This window comes from Lissotriton helveticus, chromosome 5_1, assembly GCF_964261635.1.
Source record: "Lissotriton helveticus chromosome 5_1, aLisHel1.1, whole genome shotgun sequence".
Lineage (NCBI taxonomy): Eukaryota > Metazoa > Chordata > Amphibia > Caudata > Salamandridae > Lissotriton > Lissotriton helveticus.
In genome coordinates, this window is record NC_136065.1 from 256,367,805 (window position 1) to 256,383,309 (window position 15,505).

The window sequence follows — 15,505 nt, forward strand, 5'->3', positions numbered from 1 at the left end:
AAATGTCGATTGTCCAAGAACGCCACAATACAAGCTGTCCCAAGAGACGATTGCAGGAATAAAACCTGTGATCGACTCTATGATTCAACAGGGAATACTGAAGGAAATCGTGGGAAGTCCATGCAACTCCCCGATTATGGGTTTGCAGAAACCTAGTGGGAAATTTAGAATAGTACAGGACCTTCGAAAAATTAATAACATTGTTGTTTCATGTTGTCCAGTGGTACCGAATCCATCAGTGATACTGTTTCAGATACCATTCCAAGCTGAGTGGTTCACAGTGATAGATCTTTGTCAGGCCTTCTTTTCAATCCCATTAGACGAAGAAAGCCAGTATCTTTTTGCGTTTAAAATGGAGAGTCGCGTCTTAACATGGTGTAGAATCCCACAAAGGTTCACAGATAGCCCTTCAATCTTCAACCAGCTGTTGAAAAAGAACCTTGAAAGTCTAGTGCTGCCACAGAATTCGGTTCTGGTCCAGTACATAGACGACCTACTTGTTGCGTCAGGAACAGAAGAAGCTTGCAAGGAAGACACCATCGCCTTGCTGAACCATTTAGCTGAAAATGGACACAAGGTATCCCCGAGCAAATTGCAGTACTGTCTGACAGAAGTACAGTACTTGGGTCACCGGATAGAAAAAGGAAAGCGCAAGGTGTCACCAGATAGAATAGAGGCAATCATGAAGATGAACTCGCCTACAACACAGAGAGAAGTCAGGATGTTTCTAGGAATGGTTGGTTATTGCCGACAGTGGATAGCTAACTTTTCACTGAAAGCAAAACCCTTACAGAAACTGACGCACAAGGAGGTGAGTGATCCGGTACCATGGGACAATGAGTGCTTGATGGCGTTCCTACAGCTGAGAGATGACTTGTGTCGTGCTCCGGCTCTGGGGATGCCGGACTATGAGAAGCCATTTTCCCTCTATTGCTGCGAAAGGGAGGGCTGTGCTTTGTCAGTTTTAGTGCAAGTCCATGGAAATGCCCGTAGACCAGTTGCATACTTTTCGGCTACCTTAGATCCAGTAGCCGCAGCGTTGCCCGGATGTCTTAAATCCGTTGCTGCAACAGGTGTCAGCATTGAGCGTTGTGAAAGCATTGTGATGGGGACACCAGTTAGTGGTGTATGTACCTCATTCTGTGGAACTGTTAATGACCAGGACCAAGACCCAGCACTTGACTAACAGTAGGCTCACGCGCTATGAACAAGTTATTCTTGCTGCAGAGAACGTGACCCTTAAGAGGTGCTCTGTCTTGAATCCTGCTACACCGATGCCTCTTCCAAATGATATAGAAGGCGAAGACTGTGAAGATCACGATTGCCTTGATGTGACTGAACTATGCACGAAGCCCAGACCAGATATTGTGGATGAGCCACTGACTGATCCCGATGAAATTTCCTTTGTTGATGGCTCATGTTTAAGAGACGATACTGGTCGGTTGAGAGCAGCTTACGCTGTTTGCACCATTACAGGAGTTTTGGAAGCCGCTTGCCTGAAAGGAGTACACTCCGCTCAGGTAGCAGAAATCATTGCATTAACACGTGCCTGTACAGCAGGTAATAAAATTAGAGTCACCATCTATACTGATAGCCAATATGGTTTCGGTGTAGTTCATGATTTTGGGCAATTGTGGTCTCAGAGGGGTTATATGACCTCCTCTGGTTTGCCAATCAGAAACGGAGAATTTGTTCGACTGCTGTTAGAAGCATTACAGGGTCCTGCCGCAATTGCGGTTGTGAAATGTGTAGCTCATACGAAAAATACAGATTTTGTGTCACAGGGAAATAGATATGCAGACGAAGTTGCCCGCTATTGTGCGGAGCATGGTTATTCTTTCACGGAGGTGGAAGTAGGTGGGGCACAGGAAAAGACAGAACTAAGCATGATGTTAGAAACTGTTGATACTTGGGAAGATTTGAAACAAATGCAAGACAATGCACCTGAATCTGAGAAGCAGGCATGGGAAACAGCAGGTTGTGTGAGAAGCGAAATGGACTTTTGGGTTTCAGCAGATGGAAGGGCAGTGTTACCTGAGGAGTTAGCGAGCCCAATGGTACGACAGATACATGGTCCAGTGCATTTGGGAAGAGATGCCATGCTGAGGGTGTTCAGGCAGACTTGGTATTGCCCAAAATTTAGGATTGCAGCAGAAGCAGTGTGTAAGCGATGCGTTACTTGTCAGCAGTTGAATATAGGGAAAAGAACACCAGTTACACTGAGTCACATTGGGAGGTCTGGGGGGCCCTTCAACAGAATGCAATTGGATTTTATTGAAATGCCAAAAGTCAACCGCCTTAGGTATGTTCTGGTGGTAGTATGCATATTTTCCAGATGGGTTGAAGCATACCCTACACGCAGGTGTGATACACTCACAGTAGCAAAATTGTTGCTTAGAGAGTTGATACCGCGCTTCGGGGTGCCTGCCTCTCTGGAATCGGACAGAGGAACACATTTTAACAGCGAAGTTGTGAAGATGCTTTGCTCTGCATTGAACATTGATCAGAAATTGCATTGTAGCTATCGACCAGAGGCTTCAGGTATCGTGGAGCAGATAAATGGGACGCTGAAATGTCGAATTGCTAAAGTATGTTCATTAACTTCCTTAAGTTGGCCTGATGCTCTTCCTTTGGTCCTTATGAGCATGCGTAGCACACCCGACAGGAGGACAGGTCTCTCTCCACACGAGGTGCTGATGGGGAGGGCAATGAGACTTCCAACTGGCCCAACAACCGCATTATTGAACATTACAGATGACCTGATCCTGGATTATTGCAAGGGGTTGTCTGACGCCATTCATTCTGTGTCTCTTCAGGTACAGGCCGCAGAAGTTCCATCTTCAAGAAATCAATGCCACGACCTGTGTCCAGGGGACTGGATAGTGGTGAAGAAGCACGTCCGGAAGAACTGCTTAGACGTGCGCTGGAAAGGACCTTACCAGATCGTCTTAACAACGAACACTGCCGTGAAGTGCGGAGGGCTGCCGAATTGGATCCACGCTTCCCATACTCGAAGAGTTCCAGCACCCCTTGAAGAAACAGCTCCTCTCACAGACGAAAATCCAGTTGTGGAGGAAGAATCACAAGAGGGGATCAGTCAAGTTGTGGGGGTGTCTGAAGAAGTTGGGAGTGTCACAGATCCAGAAGAAGAAGAAAGACAGAACGGCAGTGAAACTGAAGTTGCCACTGAAGGAGAAAGCTGCTGTGAAAACAACTCAGAGACAGAACAAGTTCAGAGTGATCAAGAACTGAGTGACCGGACAAGAAATAGGAGAACAAGGCGTGGAGCGGCTACCTGGCCTGAAAGAAAAAGGAGGCCAAGCTTGAAGCCAGCTCGAGAGGAAACTCTTGCTCCTATATCCGAAGACTCAGATCCAGAAGGAAGTGCACAAGGACAAGAACAGGAAGGTCCGAGAAGATCAAGGAGAGTGCGAGTGCCTTGCAGAAGATACGCTACTCCTGAGTGGACCTACCTCGCTACAGATGTCCGAAGGATGCAGAACTGGGAGGGTGAGGAAAGTGACCCTGACCAGAACTGACCCAATTATAACCGTGGAAGTAGAGTTGCTGATACCAGGAGTGGAGGTCGAAGGGCTGCTGACACTCAACATCGTCTATCCTCCTCTTCTGAGCGGAATAAGAGAATTGATCCTAAACACAGTTGAATTTCCGTGTTGCTGTTCAAGGTGTCCAATACTTGAGGGAATCCTTCTTCGTTTGGAAATATTCGAGCAAGTGGTGGGAGTTCTTGGAACACGCATAATTTCGGATTACTAAAGACTTTGCAACGAACTTTGTAAATACAGATTGAGAGATAACCTAGCGCCAAGAAGAAGAAGAAGAAATTAGGGATTCCATTTTAGAGGATGGAGAAGAACTAAGGTTGTCTATTGCTACAGAACTTAGAGACTGTTTTTGCGGAGGGGTTTTTCAGCTTCCAGGTGTGGTTCGAAATATTGGAAAAGCAAAGAAAAGAGACTTTGTACTGTGAAAGAAAACCAGAGCTACACTGTCTTGAGACCATGGAGGCTGGCAACCCGAACCGCAGGGCAAAATGCATAGTAGGCACACTTTTAGTGGTAGTGATTTCTCTTATAGTTTTAGTGGTTACTGTATCATATGTAGTGGGACATGAAAATGATGTGAAAGCAGAAAAGGAAGCAAAAAGTGTATCAACACAGAAGCCTCCTACGGCTGGCAAACAGGGGGAAAACACAGCGAAAGAGAAAGCTTTGTTAGATGCTGAGATTAAGAGAGTACATGCAGACGAATCACAGGGGAATTTTAAATCAAATGCTTATGCCAAATTGCTTTATGAATATATTGATGTCATGGAAGCGAAGAACTGCTATGTCTGCATGCAGTTTCCAGCCTCTGTTGATGAAGGCATCAGGTATCATCATCTTCCATTGACCAATGGAATCTCATGTAGTTTGTTGCTGAGCATATTTTATGAACGTGAGGGGTTTGAGTATTACTTCTCGAACTTTGACTCGGTATTGCCAGAGGTGCCAAATTATAAACACCTTAATAAATGGGATTATTACAAGAGTGAAGACAGGTTACAGAAATTTTTCCTTCCATGGAGGACATTAGATACTTCACATGCCCGAAGAAATAATTTGACTTGTAAAGTGTCCGAAATTGAGAAAAGATTTATAGGGCAGGTGGATGATCGATATAGAAGACAAAAGATCCTAAAAGCTTCAGGACAATGGAAAACAGATTGGACTCAGGAAGAAAGGGAACATCAAAGGAAGGGTAGCAATGGTCCAATAGCTTTAGACCGAGAGAAAAGGGGAAAGCTGTGTATACACAGAAGTCAAACATATTATGAGAATGTGTTTGTGGGAGAAGTCAGTTGTGAACATGCTTTCCAATTAGAGTATTATTCCAAAGATATCCTAAGGGAAATGCAGGTGATTCCGAATGTGTATTTTGTTTGTGGAAGAAATGCATACGTGAAACTACCAGATAATTGGTATGGATCATGTTACTTAGCAATTGTCTTCCCCAAAATATACCATGCTGAGGACTTAGAAACCAAAAAGAGAGGAAAACCAACTAGAAGAAGAAGGGATGTAAGCGCTGAGGAGGTAGTTGGAGATGTATTTGGTGCTATGTTTCCTATTTTAGGGATAGCACTAAATGATGTTAAGATAAGAAGATTGGCAACAGTTGTAGATAGACTATCCGCCAGTACTGCTAGATCTTTAATGCTGGTGGAGGGAGAGATGCAATCGATAAGGGCAATGGTTCTTCAGAACCGACTTGCTCTAGACGTTCTGTTGGCCAAAGAGGGAGGAGTCTGTAAGGCTTTGAAGGTCCAGGAATGTTGCACTTACATTCCAGACAATTCAAAACCTCTAGAAAAATACATTTGAAACATTACTGAAATACACCATGAGATAGAAGATTTGACAAAGGTAACAGTATGGGAAAAAGTAGGTCAAGGAATGGGTAAAGTTGGAGGTTGGTTTGCCAACCTGGGAAAGAATATAATTTGGTACATATTGAAACCTATCATCATAATAGTGATTTGTGTAATCGCTTTGTGGGGGCTGGTGAGACTGTACAAATGGTATAGAGCAAACAGGTTGCAGAGATCCATGCGAGAGCAGGGGAGGAGATTAGCTGCGATGCAGGAGAATCAGTATCGGAGTCTGAGGGCTCTAGAGGAGATGAAACGAGGGAATATTGCAACGACTTCAGTTTGATACTCTATACCTTAGAGAGGGTGTTGTGATGATGATGACTACTGGAAGTCATCAAAGGGGGGATTGAGAGAGCACAAATCTGAAAAATGTAGAAGTGCACCATATTTACAAGCATGTTGTATTAGTTTAGAATAGAATACACAAGAGTGTCAAACTTATAGAGTGAAAATATATATATAAGTGTTTTATTAGAATAAGGATACATATATAAGTGTGAAAAACTAATGTAGAGGTTTGTAGAAATGTTAGAATGATGTTGGAGTCTCATGTTATGGGGCTGTGTGAAAAAGAAATGTAATTCTGCAAACCATGGAAATGTGTAGGCCACATGGCATTTCACAAGAAACGAAAGATGCTGCTACACTTTTAAGTAACTTGGATTCTAATGTCATTTTACTGCAAAGTATTATTAATCATAGAATTGAAATAATGTTTTAAATAGATGTGTTACATTATAGTAATGTGTGTTAGTTAGAATACTGTTTAACAAAGAAATTAAATGTGCATATTGCAGAGGCCCGTTTCATGTAATTTTAGTAGGCCTGAATAGATAAAGTCGCTTCTTTGATCTGCATGTGCTCGTTAAGGAGAGGTCGCACAGAGCACGAACGAAGAGTCTGTTCAAATAGTTTACGACTTCAAGATATGGTGGAGGCCGGAATTTGGGGCCCACAGAAAGAGTGTCTGTTTGCAGGTGCGAGGGGGTTTAATCAGGAAAAGTGATGAATAGGCTTTGTTCAGAGACGCCTGGCACAGGCCTGTAGGAGTCTTCAGGAATTTCTAGGGGGTACCGTCTTGCCGGAGAGAAGCCTGGGAAGCAAGGTCAACTTTAACGAAGGGTCCCGAGGAGTACCAGCATGGAATTTGCCGCCAGAACCAACACCACGTGAGAGGCGTCTCCAGGGGCGTTCCTATTGGAAAAGTGATTTTGTATTAGGGACAGCACCCCGGGGTGGAGTTAGAGCAGATGATCTGAGGAACCTAAGAGAGCGGATGGGTAGGCAGATAGGGAACTGCAAGACTTCGACTTTAAGACAAAGACTAAGGAAGTGTGTGATCTTCTTTGGAAGTCACCACGGCTGACACCTTTTTAGGTAAAGATCTCGTTAAGTAGGGATGTCACTTAGTCTAGTGTAGGGACAGTCTAACCTGAACTTTTCCTTTCTGTAAATGACGCATAAGCTACAGCTTGTGTCCATGTTGGCAACTTTAATGCTTTTTGAATTTGTTTTAGTGATATCCTTCTGCCGACTAAGAGCATTTAGAGAATTCTTGTTTGTATTGATTCCTGTATATCTTTTGAATCTTATTCTGAGATGTTTGTATCTCCAGATAACTTTGGCTTTATAATAAACTTTTAAACCTTTTCCAGTGGTAAGTGGTTCTTTAGAGTGACATAAGTTCTTTCTTGATTAACCTAATAGTGGATTGCCTTTTACTCAATGACAGGTACCAACGATTTAGTCGACCTGAATTGGGATCTGGAATAACGACAATAGGCCAGAAATCCTGCGTTAGCAGATGCAATGGTAGTAAGTTGATCAGCGCATTAGACCTGGAGGTGAGTGGGACCCAGGTTGTCATGGAGACTGGAGCATTTGTAGTGATGGTGGCTCTTGAACACCAGTATTTCTTATCATAATTAGGCACTGGTATTGCTGGCTTCCCACATCAGTCCAAGTCAACAGTATGCTACATCTCCATGACTTTTCTTTTACATGTCACTGACATCTGGTTTTCAAATGAATTCAATAAAACGAAACCAATGGCTTCATTCAGAGGTTGGCAGAAACTGAAAATCCTCCAATTTCTCGAGAAAGCTCTAAATATGGAGTGGAACTGCTTGGCTGAATTTAAATGACAATAGGGAGCAGATTTTGGAGGAAATTTAGCTGGAGAATTCTACTCTGTAATTAGAGTTTTCCCCCCAAAAAATCGAGCTAATTCACAAAGCTTTTTGTGTACTCCTGCAAAATTCATGAGCAAATCACAGCAAAGACTAAAGAAACAGATTACCACTCACGGAAAAAGCTTTGTGAATTCGACCCTCGCTGTGCTGTCAACATTACGATGACGCCCTTGGAATGAAGTGCAAGCATATGTAATCTAGAAACATTTCCCTCGTCTCTCCCTGGCAGGGTCACATGTGCAGCTGTAAACCTTTACTGCGGGTGCCTCTCTCCTATTATAAACAACTGTCGCTTTGATGAGCCGGGGTTTACACTGTTTTTATAACTTGTGCAAACATGGCTTATCGGACTAGTGTGGAAGGCACTGGTTATAAACCCTTCCACTCTTTGCCTTTCTTCCAGAACACGTGCTCCTTAACAAGGCACCACAGCTGGAGTGAAAGAGAGGGCTCTTGTTTACTACTGGGTTCCTGTTTGGGGACAGTAATATGGGGGTACTTAGGGAACATGGGGCCCTCGTATAAATGTTGCTGGAGTGGTACAGCTCGTGAATTAGAATTTGTGTCTCCTAAACAGCTTTTCTACAAAGCACCTTTTCACAATGGACGAAACCGCTTTACTCCTCATAAAAGGGTCTGTGCAATACCTCATGAATGGCAAACAAGAGGGGGCAGAAAAGAAGCACTCCCACCACTTTTCGAGTTGCAAAGTAAAGTATCAATGAACTGTGATCTCATTATCGATTGCGAACATTAATGAACTTTTATCGCTTCTCAAGTTGGGATGGTAACTGATTTCCCTTTGGGATTTATATTGAATGGCCCTCTAAGGGGGCAGGCAGTTGCCCACTGCCGACTCCTCTGATGTGTTCCCAAATGGGAAATCCTTTTTTTTAAGGTCGAAGTTTGCTAACGATATCTTGGGGATATTCGGAAAGTTTCCCTGGGAATGCTTTTAACTCACGTTTTCTTGCTTTCTGCTTTATTTGTTTTAGGCTGTCCAGCTTGAGTTTGTTCCTTCCCTTGCCAAACCCTATTTACAGTATACCTCTGAGTGCTGGTTTTCTGTAAACATACCTTTAAATCGTATTCTTATCTTGTCACATTTGCTGGCCATTCAAAGACAGAGGACAAATCTCACGGTCCTCATCCAAGGGCACTTGGGGCCAGATGTAGGTGGCCCAATACCGGTCGGTAACGGCCGAATGTTGGCCGTTACCGACCGGTATTGGTTTTTTGAGATGTAGGTGGTATTTTACCGAATCGGTAATTTAAGGAATCGGTAAATTACCGAATTCTTAAATACCGATTCTGTAAATTACCGAATCCTGATATGTAGGGAGCACTCAAATGAGTGATTTTCCAATTGTAGGATTCGTTATTTACCACTACAAGTTGGTGGTAAATAATGAAAACCTTTGAAAAAAAGGCCCATAGGAATGAATGTCAATTACCGAATTCGGTAATTACCGAAACTTACCGATTCAGTAATTTTTTTAAGAAAAATTACCTACATCCCATTTGCCTGTTCTTAAATACCGAATCGGTATGATTCGGTATTTAAGAATCGGTAATCTGGGATTACCTACATCGGGCCCAAGGTATTTACTTTTCTTTCTCTGACTTCAAAGGAGGATTTAAGTGACAATCATGCTGGCTACTGGGGGGAATTCTGAAGTGAAGTGGAAACAAATATTTAAATACCATCAAAACAAATCAATTCATTCGGTGATGAAATTTCCATACATTATAGTTTGTGCACTGTATTCTTTTATCAATAAAATTGTATGTATGTGCAAATGTAATGGTCATTGCAACTGAAGATGTGTTGTCTTTAATGGCAGTGCGCTACCACACCATGCATACACCACTTTACCCCACTTTACCCCATTCCACTCTACTATGCACCACTCTGGACCACTGCACTCTACTGTGCACCACTCACACTGCGCCATTCCACTATACGCCACTCCACACTGCGTCACTGAACTCTTGCCTGCAGCATTCCACTTTACGTTATTTCAGTCTACGTCTCTGTACATCGCATCATTCGACACCAAAGCACTATACCACACTCTACTCTACTATGCGCCACTGCACTCTACACCACTCTACTCTACTCCACTCTATGCCACTCTGCTTTGCAACCCTACACTCTATGCCAATGAACTCTAAATAAATGCAATCTACTCAGTACCAATCCACTCTACACCAGTGCACTCTATGCCAACCACTCTCCACCACTCTAGTATACTCTGCACCACTGCACTTTATGCCACTGCACTCTACTCTTCACTGTTCCCCTCTACAGTGCATCATTCCACTCTACGCCACTTTACTCTACTTTGAAAAAATATACTCTGTGTCACCCCACTCTATGCCACTACAATCTACACTGCACCACACCTCTGGACTACTCTACTCTGTACCACTCTACTCTACGCCACTACATTCTACTCTTACCACTGCACTCTATGCTAATGCACTCTACACTACTTTACTCAAAAACAATGTACTGTACGCTACTGCACTCTACGCCAATCTACTCTACACCATTACATTCTAAACCCCTGTACTCTACTCGCAAACACTCGATGCCACTGCACTCTATACCACTGTACTCTATGATACTGTTCTCTACGCCAACCTACTCTGCACCAATCTGCTCCACTGCACTCGACACAAATTCACTCTATGCTACTCTACTATTCACCACAGAACTCTTCAAACTCTGTGAAGTCTACTTTGCAACACTGCACTCTACCACTGAACTCAGTGTCACTCTACTCTTGCACATGGCTTGACATGTCTCATCACAGTAGAGCAATCCCAGCCCCCTGAACACCATAACAGGCGTCAACATGAAGTCCCACAACACACTCCCACCCGGAGGCCGTGAGCTCGAACAACTCCTACCCATAACATATGGGCCAACACTCTGCATCTACCTCATGGAGGCTGCAGCCTCAACATCTCAAACTGCATCGTGCAGAAAACCTAGCATCCCGCAGGGGCAACAAAGCCATAGGTGCTCAGCCCCCCACCCCCTACAAGACCGTTGTCTTCCTCAGCTGCCCACGGGGAGTACCCAAATGTCTGCGGGCATTTATAAAGAATGAAAGCAACATACAGAATTCCCCCATGATTTACCAACAACATACAATCAGTAACCCTCCCCAATCATGCACATGTATGTACTGGTTCTAAAATCGATGAAATACATATCTTTAGTCTACGGAGCAACAGTGAACCAGCAGTTTTAGCTGCCTTTTTCCATCTGCGAGTCACCAATTAAAGCTCCATACTCCAGCTCCCTCAAGTCCAAATATGTGCCACCACAGTCCAGTCCAAGGCGGCCCACCCAGAACCAGGGTTTTGTCACAGCAGTCACCACACTCGTTAGCCCAGGTCTGTGCTGTCAATGAGGGAGTCACAATCTCCCCTGTGGTGCAAGAAGCAGTCACAGGTATCAGGCTCACAGTATGAGTCTTCCAAAGTACCGTCCGAGCAGACCAAGATGGATCCTCCCCGTCTGCCCGGCATGGACCTCTGATCTCATTAAATGTCTCCGTAAATGCGCTGACTGGTGCCTGGGACCACTATCAGATGTCTTATGGATTAAGGGTTGTTTCTGCTGTGCTCTACCAATATTCTCTAGCCAGTCGTCAGCCTTTCCTGGTGTAGTAAAAACAAATGCCTTTCCATTGTGTTGCAGACTAAGTTTCGCTGGGAACATCAGGCTGTACTGAAGGTTTACAGCCTGATTCATGTAGGTAAATTGCACTCGCAAAGGGCCAGATTCTGAGAATCTGGCCCTTTGCGAGTGCGATTTTTGCATTTGGTATTCATGATACCAAATGCAAAAATCGCTATTTAAGAAGTCGCAAATATGCGAGGAATAGCATTTAAGGAATCTCTAATAGAGATTCCTCAAATGCTATTCATGAAACATCAAGAAATAGCGATTTTGAACTTTTGGGGCCGCTATTTACCGACAGGTCAGACCTGTCGGTAAATAGCAAAAACTCAGAAAAATGCTTTTAAAAGCATTTTTCAAAGTTGCATGTAGCACACACACATGTCCTTTGGACATGTGTGTGCGCAACACCTGTCCAAAAGTGCATTTTAGGGGTGCTACAGGGCGTCCTTTGGACACCCCTGGCACCCTTAAAATCGCTATCTTAGTTGCGAGTAGCAAATTGCTACTCGCAAATCCCCATTCATTCCTATGGGCCTCTTGGCCCATAGGAATGAATGGGGAGTATTTGCGAGTAGCAAACTGCTACTCGCAAATAAAGAACATGTAGGAATCGCTATTTAAGTAGCAATTCCTACATGAATGCCGTTTTGCGTGTCCTCAATAGCGAATCGCTATGATTCGCTATTAGGGACACGCAAAACGGCATGTACATGAATCAGGCTGTTAGTTCTCACATTCTCTTTTTAATTAGCATACAGGCCCTGCGGAGTTCCTGCACTTTACAGGTATAATCCGAGGAGACCTTTATATTTCTACTCTTGTATTGTGGTGACTGTGGTGACTCCCTCACCCAAACTTTGTAGGATAGTGTGACAGTCTATGCAATTAAACAGATGGCGCATGGTGGTGCCCTGGGTCGGGGTACCAGCACTAATGCCCAATGGGCTCATTCAATGGTAAGGCACTTTGAGAGCTTCCTCGATTTCAAAGAGTTCATGATCCAGTCTTTCAAGAACAACTCAGCAGATTGTCCCAAGGCACATTCTGAGAATCCCACAAATCTCTGGTTGTTCCTGTGGGAGTGCCCTCCGAGTCCTGGATCAGCTCCTCCACACGAGTTGGGAAGGACTGAAGCATGGCCACTGTCTTATTTAGGGCAGCCAGCTACTGATTTAGTTCCTTAACATTTCCTTTCGCATCTGGGATCCTCTCCATAATTTTTCAAAAGTTGGAACGGAGAAAGTTCACTTCAATGCCCACAGTATTGATTTTGACCAACATGGATTCCCATGTTCCCCATATCTCCGCCAGGAGGTCAGCCATCGTCAGGGCCCCCCCCCACTTCCATTGGAGCCCACTGGGCCTACCTATCTTGTTCGACTGCGTCCTATCCTTCCTCATCTCAGAGGTTAACCTGACTTCAGGAGGGACCAAGCGTTATTTACTCCGAGCACATTGCCCCCTGTGTTCTATGCGCCCCACTGTAGACTCTGCCGGGTCAGACCATCACCCGCTCACCGCCAATGGGTCTCCATCTTAAGGCTGGCAAACACCAAGCACAAAGTCCCCTGCAGCCTCAGTGGCTCTCATGTTGCAGTGTCCCCCGCCCAGGGCCAATTCCCTGATGAAGTCACCCAGTCGGTGCTGGTTGCCTCAGGGCAAATGGTTCCTCCTGGTTGAGGTGGGCAGCACACTGTCGGGGGGCTCCAAGCCAGGAAGGAGCCCTCCCCACATCTTCCTTTCACCAGACGCAATCTTCAACCTGTCTAACCTGCCGCCGCCCGGGTCATTGCCACTACGTGCCCGCTTTCACCTGCTCTCTCCCACCTTGGGGAAGCTTCGGGGCCACCTGGATCTATGCCCCACACCTGTACCAGGGTCCAAAATGAGAGCAGATCTCTGTGGGCAGCGGAGCCACACCTCAGCCTCTCATCAGCCAAACACCTGGGGCAGAGGCACTCAAGCCGCGGCTCTGCCCACTAGGCTCCTACTGTGTTTTCACTCTTCCAGCTGCATGGTGCGGCAAGGCCCAAGCATGTGTCTTGCCTGCCACTACCCTCAGCGCTGCCTCTTGTGAGTCATGGCCAAGCCCAGCTCGCAAGGTCATCACTACAAACAGCAATGGTTCTGTCGGGTATAGCTATTTCTTTGTAAATTTGAAATACTCACATAGACAATGAATCAAAAAGATGGCACTGGAAAACAGACAGAAATTACAAATTAATTTATGGAGATAGAACAATGATTGGCTTAAATTTGGAAATTCAAAATCAAGAGTTTTATTCAATGAAAATGTTTTCATAAGAACAGGCTGTCTAATAATTCAGTTAATGAAACGGTGCAGGTGGTTATTATTTACAGTGACAAGGTGACTAAAGTGCACAAATGACAAGATCAATGTGTTTGACCTATAAGTGACAACAACAACAATTGACATATATTTGGAGATTTTTAGAAAACAAATCCAATTTCAGAATATGATACAACTGTCTCAAGTCTAGGAATTGAACCACGTTAATTTGGAAGCAGAGAGACCTATTGGGGAGTGGACAATTAAAATCATCGACGTTTCGACCCGGACAGTAGCAATTATGTGTATTTGGCAATGCAGGTCTTCTTCAGGACAAAAAGGTGATGGGAGAGCCGATTCCTTGAGTTGGATCGATGCCAAAAGGTTAAATGTTGAGGAATGAAACTGATTTGATCAGTTAATCCTGGAATGGATGGATCGCACTGAAATGATGGGGAGTTGTGCAATGGAATTCTCTACTTCTTCCAAACCCCAGTGCTAGACAACAGCCTTTTTTAGTCAGGCAGTCCCCGAAAAAGCACGAACAGTTGATATATTTAAACTGAGTTCTCAGATTATTCCTATTTTCTCATTGAGATGCTGGTAACTCTAATTTTGGGACAATTTGCAAAGTCACGAAGGAATTATGAAAGTTCGAAGAGTGGCTTATACCTTGTTGCATGCAAGCTTATTCATGCTCTTAAAATATGATAGCTGGTGCCTCTTGATTAATTGAGAAACATGCGGGGTCACAAATTACTTGGGACAGTTCAAACAGTAACTAATTTGTGGCAGACAGGAAACAGGAATCTGCCCCACACCTGCACCAGGGCCCAAAGTGAGAGCAAGTCTCTGTGGGCAGTGGGGCCACACCTCAGCCTCTCGTCAGGCAGACGCACTCAAGCCACGGATCCGCCCACTAGGCTCCTGCCATGTTTCTACTCTTCCAGCTGCACCATGCCATGAGGCCCAAGCATGTCTCTTCTTGTCTGCCACTCCCCCTCAGGGCTGCCTCTTGCGAGTCATGGCCAAGCCCAGCCCGCCAGGTCGTCAGCACCCTCACACTCCCAGCTCTGATGGGCAGCAAGGCTCTGCCGCAGTTTCTTGCTCGCTGCTCTCTCTGTGCCACTGCACTTCCACCATGGCTATGACCACCAGGCTGCGATGGCTCTGACACTGGGACAGGGAGGCGGTCTCAAAGACCGCCTCCCAGGCAAGCAACATGGGTCATAAACAGTTTTTCAATTGTCAAGGATTCGTTACCATTGCAGGCCCAGGATGGTGAAGAACTTAGGTACTGCAGTGGGAGCCATCCGGGAGTGTGACTAGTCGGCCAACTTGCGTGGCCACAGCCCCCAAATCTCTGATTTATCAGAGGTTAGCTTCAAAAGCTGGCATTCATCCATTTAGCTATGCCCTCATACAATTGAAAAAAATCAGCTTTGAATTTCCCCCAATGTTAACAGAGATGGGAACTATAAACTGTGTGTTGTCAGCATATGCCATGCTACAGAAGCTAAAATATGTAACCGGAGCAGCAAAGAGGGCTTCTTACACATTAAACAGTGTGGGACTAAGCAATAATTCCTGAGGAACACCACAAGGAAAATTTACATTGCAAGATTGAAAGAGGATAAGAAAACACAATTAGTTCTTTCAGATAAAAATAATTTGATCCATCCCAGAGGCAGACCAGAGACTCCAATATTCATAAGCCACTCAATAAGTACTGAGTGTGAGACCATGTCAAATGCTGCAGAGAGGTCAAGAAGGACCAAGATCTAAAGCCAGATTGAGTCTCCTATAAAAGATGCTTATCTACCAATTAGGATGTCAACTGGGAGTTTACATGACTTACTATTAGGTTGGTCTGGAGCACAATCATGAGA